We start from the raw sequence: 12,716 nt of genomic DNA, 5'->3' as shown, positions 1-12,716 counted from the left end.
TGAAGTAAGTGTTTTGATGTTTATTATTGATTAATGCCCCCCAAAAGTAATGATTGAGGCTATGTTATTCATTTCACTAGGTGGACTATTAAAAAATCATGAGAAATTAGTTACCACTATCTCTCATGGAAATAGTCATAGATGAATGACTTACTTAATGCATTTGAATCTTAAAAAATGATATCTAATATAATCCACTCACCTCAATACTTAAATTTACTATATAATTAGGACAAGTATACTTTTGTAGCCAAAAAAAATCAGCAAATTTTGTAAGAGCAATGTTTAAATCATGTTTTTGATGGTGGAAATAGATTCAGCACCATGCAAAACTTGTAACTCACCCAAAATCTTGATGTTTGATAGTTGTAACCTTGATTTACAGAATATTACTGAAATTTCCATAATTTTCAAGACAAAAAACAATTTAATTAAACTACAACTATAATTAATTCATTTACATTCTTCAAATATATTATCTTAACACTTATATATAAAAAAATTATTAAAAATAAAATTTTAAAATATTTCATTTATAAATCATAATAATAATAATTTTTTTATTTAATGTTTAAAATATAAATAAAATTAAATTAGAAATTCAATACAAATCTCACACATTTAAACGCTAGAATGTATACTCACAAATTCAAATTTAAACACCTAGAATGTATACTGACATTTTCTAACTACTGATTATCGGAAAAAATATACTAGCGTATAAAATTTTAAATGTAACAAGAAAATGTTCTCTAATCCTCTCATATTTACGTCCAATAATTCAATACAAACATAACACAGTGCATTAACAAATATAGTTCTCCGACTTCACCATAGCAATGATAAGAAGAGGGACTCCAACCGTGTTGGTCATCACATGGCAGCCTACACACAGGGACTCCAACTGTTATTTATTTATTTATTTTTGTTGTTGTTGTTTGAATTTTGATTTTTTAAAACTGTAAACATCTTTTCCTCCTTAAAAGGGAAGAATATCAAACTCTTAAGAAATTGAAATAGTTGGAAATCGGAAATAAAACACAAAAATATATATATAATAAATGATACACACATCCATACGCTTATTTGGCATAAAGAACATTAAAAGTCTCACACGATATACACAATATTTAATATATATATATAATAAAAGGGTTTTTCAAAACTTTAGTGGAAAGGAGTTGGAATTTCATAGTAATTTTACGATTTTACTATTGATTTCAAATGCATTATCAAAACTTTGCTTTTCTGTTTCTATAATTTAGAGAAGACTACAGCCAATAGTATGGTTAGGGTAAATGAATTGCACAACCACACTAGAGAAGGTTTTGGAGGTTTAGCTTTGTGCCAAACATCCTTTGCCTGGGTTTACAACATATTTTAGGGTGATTGATGTGAACAATAAAATGTGAATTAATAATAATAAATTAAAGTTAATAATAATTTTATAAATAATTAATAATAATTTTATAAAATTATTATTTATATTTATGAAGTTAATAATATTAGAGTTAATATTCTTATTTCAAAATTTAATTTTTAAAGTTATCATTTTAAAATATTAGGTTTAAAATACTGGGTTATAATATCAAGGTTTATAGATTCTTATCATAAATTATTAATGTGGTTGATATGTGTCTATTAATATATATCAATTATATTAATGTGGTTGTGTTAGTAATTATATGTATAATTGTTAGACAACATCTTACAAAACAAAAACAAAAAGCCTTACAAAACCAACAATATGCTAAACATAGATGCATTACAAACCATCCAAAGCAATTCCAAAAATTGAAAAACAATAGCCTTGAAATGAGGAACAAGTTGTAAATGCAAACAACCTATAGTATCATGCCCTTAGTGTGTTGTGCTCTAGCTAAAAAGAAATCCAGAACCTATGTTGCCCTTCTTTGTGAACTAAAGCCTGAGAAAATGACATGTATAAGTGAGCCAACTTGAGCTACCGCTGAAAACTTATAATAACCATTGGTCACCTTGCCATGAATTTTTGTTGAGCTGCTACCAACTATAGTGGAGAGATATTGGGAAAGGGTTGAGGGCCAATGATTGATCTGTTGCATGATGTATATAGATCCCACACTGAACTCCCTCAAAAGTTATCACTTTCAACAAAAAAAAGTTGTCACAATTGTCTATATTGTATGCCAACCAAACTCTTATATCTAGTTTTGTAGAAAATAGAAGGTCTTATTCTACTTGTCACTTGTGTTAGTTTTCTTAACTGCTCAGAATTTGAGTTATAAATCCTCCATAATTCTAGGGTTTTTCACAATGCTCAATCTATATAAGTCATCAAAAACACATTCCAAATAAAAAAAAATCAAAATTTAACTAAATACTTTTTAGCCAATTTAAAAAAATAATTCAAAACTACTAATAATTCAATTTTAAATCAATAATCATTCATAAAGGAATGTCAATGAGGAAACAAAAATTTGAAATTAAATTAGCACTCTAATAAAAACTAATGTTGAAATCTAAAAAGTAGTGCAAATGATGCAATTATATGGTCATTTAAGAGAACCAAGACTTACAAATTCAGAGATGGAGCCCTAGTTGGATGCATAATTTAATTCCTAATACAACGAGTACCCATGTTGCATACCTTCCATGGACCTTGGTACATGAAAAATAAGAAATACATGAAAACACATGATTCATCATAAAGGATGGTAATCTTATAAAGATTGATGGAAAAGGAGTGTAGAGGAACCAATATCATTTTTTAAGTTTTTTTTTTTTTTTAAGAACAATTATGAATTGCATTATAGAATTGTAGTTTGAAGGCCACTGCCTTATACATCAAATTCTACACATTCTTCTGCTACTGTCTAAAAACTTCTTATGAATCTATCACAATTTATCTTTGAGCTACAAATTAGTAGTCTAAGCAGATTTCCTCAGTATATTATCTAAAACACATCAACAAAAAATTCATGTTTGCATAACATAACAAAACCTAGAAACTAGATGAGACTATATATCATCTACGAAAAAAATAACTTGGGCTTAGTTTTCTTCCATTTTGAGCGGAGAAGGGGTGACTAATGCTTCTTCATTGAGATAGAAATTGCTCTCCTCCTACAGTTTGAAATTCTGGGACTACTCCATGTTGTCCTCTACTGCTCTATCACAAACCATAACAACATTCCCTACTTCAGCCTGTGCCAAAATTTCCACTTGAATTTCTATCATTTCTTTTGGGAGACAATCTATCTTAAGTTCCAAAATTTCCACCTGAAATTCTATCATTTCTTTTGCGAGACAATCTATCTTAAGTTCTAGAAGTCCCGATTGTTGAGAAAACAGTTCGTTCTATTCCTCACATTCAACCAATATTATCTTTGCATGAGGATATATCAAGGAAATGACAAACTCCAAAGCTCTTGAGATTCTAGCGTAAGACCATATTCATCCTATGTGTCCTCTAAATTATGCTCCATAACTCTAAAATTCCACCAGACTTGATGACAAATTTGACAAATTAAGACTTTGATTGCAAATGCTTTGTTTCCATGTTCTACCCAACGTTTTATAAACGCTTGGACCGACCTTTCCTGAAATGATCCTACTACATGGGCCATTAATGTGATCTTTACTCACATATACTAAATGTGCAGAGGCCATAATGGATAATTTACAATTAATACAAATTTTAATGCAATGCACACATGTAAACTAAAATTTGAATGTCACTATGAGAACCTCACACATTAGAACGACTTTAAAAATCACACTACTCATTCCCCAACTATCCTTTGCCCAACCTAGAATAACGTTCCCTATCCAAGTGGCTGCATTGGCACACCTCTCCAAGACATTCACAAGCCGCCAAAATCTTACAATTAATGGGAATTCATAGTAATGCAAGCCCGGTTCAGGTGAAAAGACTTGGCTCCTTTGTCTATGTTTAATGCATTGTATATCAAAGACTTCAAAAATTTAAATCATTTCATCCTCGGATTTCTTCTATGGTTAAACCAACATCATCAATCCTTAGGGGGATTTCTTCTATTGTTAAACCACCATCATCAATCCATAGGGCTCCTTGTTCCAGATGCACCACCATGTTTAGATTTATTTTGAGATGAAAAAATATAATTAAGTCAAATTTATTCACTACTAATTTGATTCAATGCATAATAGAAGTAGGGGATTTCACATAATCTGATCACAATCTTTGAATTACCAAAAGCCATTAGTTAGAAAAGAGCTTTGGAGTAAGCCTATTCCAAACCCTTCCATAATGCTAGATATTCAACCTGATTATTTGTTGATATTCCTTATCCCTAGGCAAATTAAAGATAACCCCTCCCCTCCTACCTCCTCCTTAAGGTTTTTAATTTTGATGATATATTCAAAATTAAATAAAAAAGTCATATCAATGCTTTGAAACATCTAGACAACCAAGGATGCATAATTACCTGAAGATATTAAAAGTATTTTTATTTTATTTTTTTTATGCTTGGTTCAAAATTAAATTAAAAAAACCATATCAATGCCATTAAAACAACTAGACAATGAAGGATGCACACTTATGTGAAAATATTAAATGTTAATTTCAGAATTTTAATATATTTTTATGGCATTCAAATTTTAAATCAAATAAGAATACTCCTATTAATACATTTAATCAATTATAAAATTGAAAATTTATTAAAATATATAATTTATTTTAAAATTTTAAAATATTTAATTTAATATTGTCATTCATATATATAAATATATATCTATATTATTATTATTATTATTAATACTAAAATAAATTAAATATTTGAATTAAAAATAATTACAATATTAATATAATATATATAAATATACACGATAACACACTCAACTCCCTTGTCTTAGGGTTAGGGGCTTAATTAGATCTAACTTCCAAGATTTATTATGAAAATGAAGTTGCCAAATTTCCTATTTCATTTTTAAACTCAAATCACAATTCTAATACTATCATGGTCTTCTACTTTTGAAGAGCTTTTAAAGAGCTTTCCATAAGATAAATTTCATGTCATTCTAATTTCCAAACACAAAATTATGCACACTTGAAAATATTTCTCTTTAAAGGATACATCATCCTAAGTATTTCTTGGCAACACTAGCACTTGCACTAGTCCACATCCTCCGTCCAACTAGCATATCAATACCTCATCATATCGACAATTTCCATAAAATTCAGTTTGTTTCTTGGAGGTTTCCATATCCTAGTACACTGATGTCTCAAAATGTGGATACACTGATATAATCATTATGCCCGATATCTCCAATATAGCCAAAGAAAAATTCAAAAATATTGAAAATTCTAATACTATTATGGTCTTCTACTCTTGAAGAGCTTTCTATAAGATAAATTTCATGTCATTCTAATTTCCAAACACAAAATTATGCACACTTGAAAATATTTCTCTTTAAAAAATGCATCATCTTAAATATTTCTTGACAACACTAGCACTTGCACTAGTCCACATCCTCGTTCCAACTTGCATATCAAAACCTCACCATATCGACAATTTCCATAAAACTCAGTCTATTTTCCTCGTTCCAACTTGCATATCAAAACCTCACCATATCGACAATTTCCATAAAACTCAGTCTATTTCTCGGAGATTTCAATATCCTAGTACACTGATGTCTCAAAATGTTGATACACTGATATAGCCCATATGGCCGATATCTCCAATATAACCAAAGAAAAATTCAAAAATATTGGGAGAATTGGTAAATCTTCTATAGCCTCAAATCTTCACAATTTCCCGATAAACTAGTGGCTAACTTAGCATCCCATCTCATATCTTGTTTCTGAATGGTAGTTAGGCAAGTGTCATCTCTTATCACCCAATCACAATCCAACATGTATGTATCAGATGCTCACACTTCCTCTATCACGTGGCATGGCATTAGGAATTATTCGTTAATATCTAAAATATAGAAATGATTCTGTTGAAAATTGAATCACCTTTTTGAATCACATCACATATTTCATTAACAAAGGTTAAGTATATGACATATCGAATATATATGATTTGGACTTTGAAATTTCTTGCAACCCTAGGTTTCTCTCAAAATTGTTTATATCCATCTTACAATAGAGAACAACTAAATTCAAACCAATTGTTATGTATAAAAGGGTCTTACAATAGAGAACCATTAAATTCAAACCAATAAAGTTATGTATAAAAGGGCAAGGTAATATAAACACATAATTATGAATATAATATATAAAAGCAATCACACAACATGAACAATAACAAAAAATATGGTGTGAAAACTCCAATTTTAAAGAAAAACTCAAACTAACAAAATTTCATCGGTTTTTGGCCAAAATTCTGACCAAGCCATGGAAAGAGCCCAACACTTGCTCAACTCTTGTCATATTACAATGGAGACTAATAAGCAGCTTCTTTCCATCCAAATACAACTAGCATAATACCATGGGCTACAAAGCTATGTGCTCAAAAACACTAGCTGTACACTATCATTTGCAAGAAGGTTAATCCTAACATGTGCTCAACACTATGCACATTACATTGCAATGGAGACTAATAAACCTATTTATTAGCTTCTTTCCATCCAAATACAACCCACATAATACTGTGGACTACAAAACTATGTACCTCTGCACACTACTAAATAATTGTGAAAGCACTTATTTTCTATTCGAGACTCCAAAATTTATAGGTGAAACCTTTCCTCTAGAACAACAATGAGGAGAGGATATTACGTCTTGTACCTCCCCCTTGCTTTTCCTCTAGAATAGTTTTCCTTTTTGCAGCGATTGACTGCAGTTGATTGACTGGCATCAAGACTTTCCTTAGTCCAGCCTAGAATCTTTTCTACCATAGACCAAATCTGGCTGAGTGTTTTCCACTGGCTCTTAGTCTAGCTCTTGAGTTTCTCCAAGAAGCAACCTCTCTTCCTCCCTTTCTCTCCTTCAGTTCCTCAACTCTTGGGGAATAAAAGGAAGATAACTACTCTCAATTGTCTGGTAATAAAAGTAATTACACAGATCAAGCTAATTACACAGGTCTCTTGCCTTAAATTCAAGAACTCAACACAGGCAAACTAACATACAATTCCATTTCAATATTATTCTTCATAACAATTATCAAGTTTCATAATAACCATAGTAATGTTTTGTTAGCTAATTACAACTAAGTGGGGTGTCAGGTCGACCCTTATAAATATCCATAAAAGAATCCAGAAGATCTAAAGAAGCCAGAGAAGATTCCAGATAAACTGAATTTAACTCATCTCGTTCTTCCATCAAACTTCGATGTTCTTCTATGGATGCAATGACTACACTTATTTCTCTAAGCTCCAATGCTTCTACCATTCTCTAAATTTGTCCATGCATATATGGATCTCAGTTTAGTAATTCTCTTTTGTGAGTTACGGCTGGTCAAAATTATGTGTTGACAACAAATATTATTGCAAGATTGTGCATTTACAATGGGCATTGTTACAATGTTGTGCATTTTCATTTTCATAATATTATTTGGCATAGTTTGATTTAGAAATTCAGCCAATTTAAAGGGAAGTGTTAGTTCTATACATGGTTTACATATTTCCATTCCAATTTTTACTAAGCATTTTTCAAGAACCAAAGAACTCTAATACTAACAATTCTAAAGGTGAAAAGGTACACCTAAGTAATGGAACATTTGGAAAATCATCTCTCGCCACCAACAAATCCCACCACTACCAAATGGATGTCCTTAAAAGACACCAAATTATCCAATGCAAAGATTATTAATAATTATTTAAATGACCAATTTTATTCTAACTTAGAGATGGTTTTGATACATCATAAAGTATGATCTCATAGAGTTCATAACACTGAATCTAAAAACTTATTCCATAATCAAATCTATTCCATAATACATGGCACTTAGCCTTGATGCAGATCTAAATCCTATATATATATATATATATATATATATAAACCTTAAATTGTGATATTCTTTTTAGTAAATTACTATTTCAAAAAATAACGTGATATATAGATTTTATATGATTAGTATTAGTTATGAAATGTTGATAAAGAAGATAGGATGTCCTTAAATAGTTTTTTGGTTCAAATATCTGTGAAAGATAAATTATCTCCATAATTACTGTCTTAGTGAAACTTGTTTGAAATTTTTAATGATTAAAAGTAGTTAAGGTGGAACAGTGATGTCAAAGAGAGACATCATCATGATTAGTGAACATGGAAGAGTATTTCAAGCTTTATGTTTATCTTTTCACACAAAATTAGTAATACTAAATTTAATAGTAGTATTTTTTCTCAGAGTTAGAAACTAAGGCACTACAGTGTCAAAATAATCAAAACCTAATTGCTATTTTTGCCATGTGCTCAAATATTACTAGAGGAAGGAGGAAGAAAACAAACTTCTTTGATTGTCTCGATCCGTAGATTTAAACATGTGTGAAATATAAATTATCTCCTTAATTAAGTTCTTCGTAATATTCTAGAAATGTGTTTGAAATTTTAAGGAGGAAGAAAACAAACTTCTTTGATTGTCTCGATCCGTAGATTTAAACATGTGTGAAATATAAATTATCTCCTTAATTAAGTTCTTCGTAATATTCTAGAAATGTGTTTGAAATTTTTAATGATTAAAATCGGTCGAAGTGGATAATGAACATGGTAGAGTGTTTTAAGATTTATGTATATGTTTTAATTAAAAATTAGAAATACTAAATTGAATAGTAGTAATTATTTTCTGAGGCGAGTGTCAAAAAAAATTAAAATTTAATAGATTTTCCTGTCACTTGGTCAAATATTTTTGGAGGAAGCAGGATGAAAATAAGCATGTTTAATTGGCTAGATTTTTCAAGCAAAACCCATAAAAATCAAAATTTAAGGCTATTTCCACGTGCTCAAATATTGTTACAGGTAAGAGGACGAAGATGAGCCTCTTTGATTGGCTGGATCTGCCCAAAAAAAACCCATCATAGGAACACCTTCGTGTATATATATATATATATATATATATATATATATATATATATATATATATATATATAATTACACCAGAAATAGATTCATGTGGTTTGAATTTACAATTGTGCATGACAAATATTGACACACATCAATTTTAAAAATTTCACAAATGTTGTGATTTTTTCTCCCTAAAAATAAATAAATTATGAATATGAAAAAGAAAACAAAAATAGTTATTGCTACCTCGGACCCTACCTTATGGTAAGAAAGTATAAGTGCATGCGGCTTTATCAAGCCAAATACAATGTTTATATTTATATCATGTAGCATTATATCATGCAACATTTTTATACTTTATGAATTTTTGTATTGCCATTATGGTTATTAAAACTATTCATATGGTGGCACAATTAAAGGGCTCATGCCATCATTATATCTACGAGCATTATTATTAAGTGATAATCCATAAAACATTGATATGTTTTTTGTAGTTATATAACCAAGTCAAAATTATGCTTATAACAATGTACAAATGAGATAAAATGTGAACAGAATTGAAAAGAAGGAGATGTAGCTCACAGGTGTGGCCTGCACCTGGAGACTACACTCACAAAACAGAGAGATCACTCTCGTACACTCTATATTCATCAATGAAAGATTACATCATTAACTACGACACTAGGAATTAGGAAGTTGCAACCACACCCCTAAACTCTAGGTACTAATCCTAAACTAGGGAGAATGTTACAACAATGTAACCATTTTCTCCATTAATACAAAATAATATTAATTATTTTCAACTCCCCCCTTAATGGAGAAAGGGTTCTCCTGGACTCCTAGCATCCTTCTAAACAATTCAAATTTCACACGTGCAAGTGGCTTTGTAAAAATATCAGCCAGGTTGTCACAAGTTTTACAATATTCAACAACAATTTCTTTTGACTGTATTTTCTCTCTAACAAAATGGAACTGAGTGTCTATGTGTTTGGTGTTTTTGTGAAACACTAGATTGTATGCCAATTTAATGGTGCTCTGGTTGTCGCTTTTGATGGAAGTGGGATTCTTCTGTTCTTTTCCTGCATCTTTGAGAAGCCTTCTCAACCAGATCGCTTCACACGTTGCTGCACACAATGCTTGATACTCAGCTTCACATGATGACAAGGCTACAGTACTTTGCTTCTTGCTGCTCCATGCTATGACCTCAGATCCTATGTTGAATGCGTAACGTGTGATGGAGCTCCGATCATCCAAGTTACCTGCCCAGTTTGAGTCTGAAAAACCTACTAGAGTAACATCAGATGCGTCAGTGTATAAAATAACATAATTAACAGTACCACAAAGATACCTCAACACGCTTTTTGCTGCTACCCAGTGACTTTCAAGCGTTTCGACATGAATTGGCTCAACACACTAACAGAGTATGCCAAGTGAGGTCTGGTTGTTGTAAGATATATCAAGTTGCCAACCAGCTGTCTGTACATTGTAGCATCAACCTTTTTAGTGCCATCGTCACTGCTCAATTTTAGATTCTACTGCAAAGGTGTCGCTGCTGATCTACACTGATCCATACCAAACTTTTCCAACAGATTTCTGGCATACTTCCCTTGGGTAAGAAAAGTTTGCCCAGTATCTCTGCATACTTCTAATCCGAGACAATAGTGAAGGCTTTCGATATCTTTCATCTCAAAAACTTGTGCCATAAGCCTTTTGGTTCCTTTGATTAAATCATCTACATTTCCTGTTATAATCATGTCATCCACATACAAAGAAATCATAATAATATGCCCCGATTATTGTACTTGGTATACAAATTTGGGTTCTATGGAAGCCATGATCTACAAAGAAAGAATCAACCTTTTCGTACCAAGACCTGGGTGCTTGCTTTAAACCATATAAAGCCTTTTTTCAATATGCAAACAAGATGTTCCTGCCCCTGCTTTACAAATCCTTCTGGCTATACTAAGTAAATTTCCTCTTTTAAATCACCATTTAAAAATGCAGATTTAACATCAAGCTGGTGTAATTCCCAAGTACATTTAGTAGCTAAAGCAATAAGCATTCTGATTGTATTTAACTTTGTTACAGGTGCAAAAGTATCATCAAAATCTATACCTTCCTGCTGTGAATATCCTTTTGCAACCAGCCTAGCTTTTAATTTCTCTATGCTTTCATCTGCATTCATTTTTGGTTTAAACAACCATTTACATCCTATGGGTGTTTTATTCTTAGGCAGCTCAACTAAATCCCAAGTATCATTTCTAAGAATTGATTCCATTTCTTCATTCATTGCAGCTCTCCACTCCTTAAATTGACTAGCTTCTCGGTAATTAGTGGGTTCTACAATGTTCAAAGCCTTTGACATCAAAGCATAGTCTCCCAATTTTAATGGTAATTGAGTCTTCTTACCTAATCTCCTTGGTAGGGGACTTACCTCAAATTTGTTTTCTTCTACTATAATTAGGCTTGCATTATCACCTTCTTGCTGTTCTTCTTTTTTCTCTTCTTTCTGCTCCTGCTCTCTTTCATCCTCGTTGCTTTCCTCCAACAACAATGGAATGTGCCAATCATCACCAACGTCATCTTTCCCTTCCTGTACCTGTTCATGAAACAATACATCCCTGCTTGCAAATGTCTTACGAGACTCAGGATTGAATAATTTATATGCTTTAAATTCTGTGCCATAACTAACAAAGATGCATCTAACTGCTTTAGGGTCTAATTTCTTCCTATCAGCTTTGGGTATATGGGCAAATGCTTTTGACCCAAATACTCTTAGATGGTTTACTGTTGGTTTAAATCCATATAGAGCTTCAAAAGGGGTTTTGAAGCCAAGATACCTGGTAGGACTTTTGTTCTTCAAATATACAGCAGTGTTGATAGCCTTTGCCCAAAAACTAGTAGACAGACCCTTACCTTGTAGCATGCTCCTTGCGCACTCCACCAAGGTTCAGTTTTAGGTTCAGTTTTTGCGCTCTGCAACTCCATTCTGTTGTGGTGTGTGTGGCACTGTATACTGTTGAACAAGCCCGTGAGATTTGCAAATTTCATGAATTCCCTTAGCTTGTATTCTCCCCCTTGATCAGATCGGAGAATTTTTATACTCTTACCAAACTGTTTTTCCACCAAGGTTATAAATTCTATAAAGCACTGGAAAGTCTGACTTTTCTTGTTCAAAAAATAAACCCATGAATATTTAGTGCAGTCATCAGTAAATAACAGAAAATAATATGCTCCTCCTAGCGACCTTGTCTGCATAGGTCCGCATACATCAGTGTGCACTAGTTCTAAAATATCTGTTTCCTTCCTCCTATCATGCACAGGAAACTGTTCTCTATGCATTTTGCCTAAGGCACAACCATCACAATTTAACTGAATATTACGAAAGATAGGGAGCCCCTCAACCATACCTTTCTTCTGCAATAACATGAGGTCCTGCAAATTCAAATGACCGAACCTCTGATGCCAGAGTTGTTCGGCTGTCGATCCTCCTGCAACCATGGCTTGCTTTGGTATACTTTTTGCATCCAGTCTGTATAGGCTTCCAACTCGCATGCCTGTTGCAACTATTTCATTCCTACAATCCTTTATCACACAATGAGTCTTGAAGAACTCGGCTTTCATATCTTGATCAGCCATCATGGATACAGATATCAGATTTTTCTTAATTCCAAGTACATATAAAACATTTTTAAGGTGACTAATTTTTCCATTTGGTAACTTAACTGAAATCACCCCATAACCTTTAATC

Source organism: Pinus tabuliformis, chromosome 4_2, assembly GCF_031772625.1.
Source record: "Pinus tabuliformis cultivar Carrire ecotype Pingquan chromosome 4_2, CPIR1, whole genome shotgun sequence".
Classification (NCBI taxonomy): Eukaryota; Viridiplantae; Streptophyta; class Pinopsida; order Pinales; family Pinaceae; genus Pinus; species Pinus tabuliformis.
The sequence above is the reverse complement of the archived record's forward strand: the minus strand, read 5'-3'. Positions refer to the sequence as shown.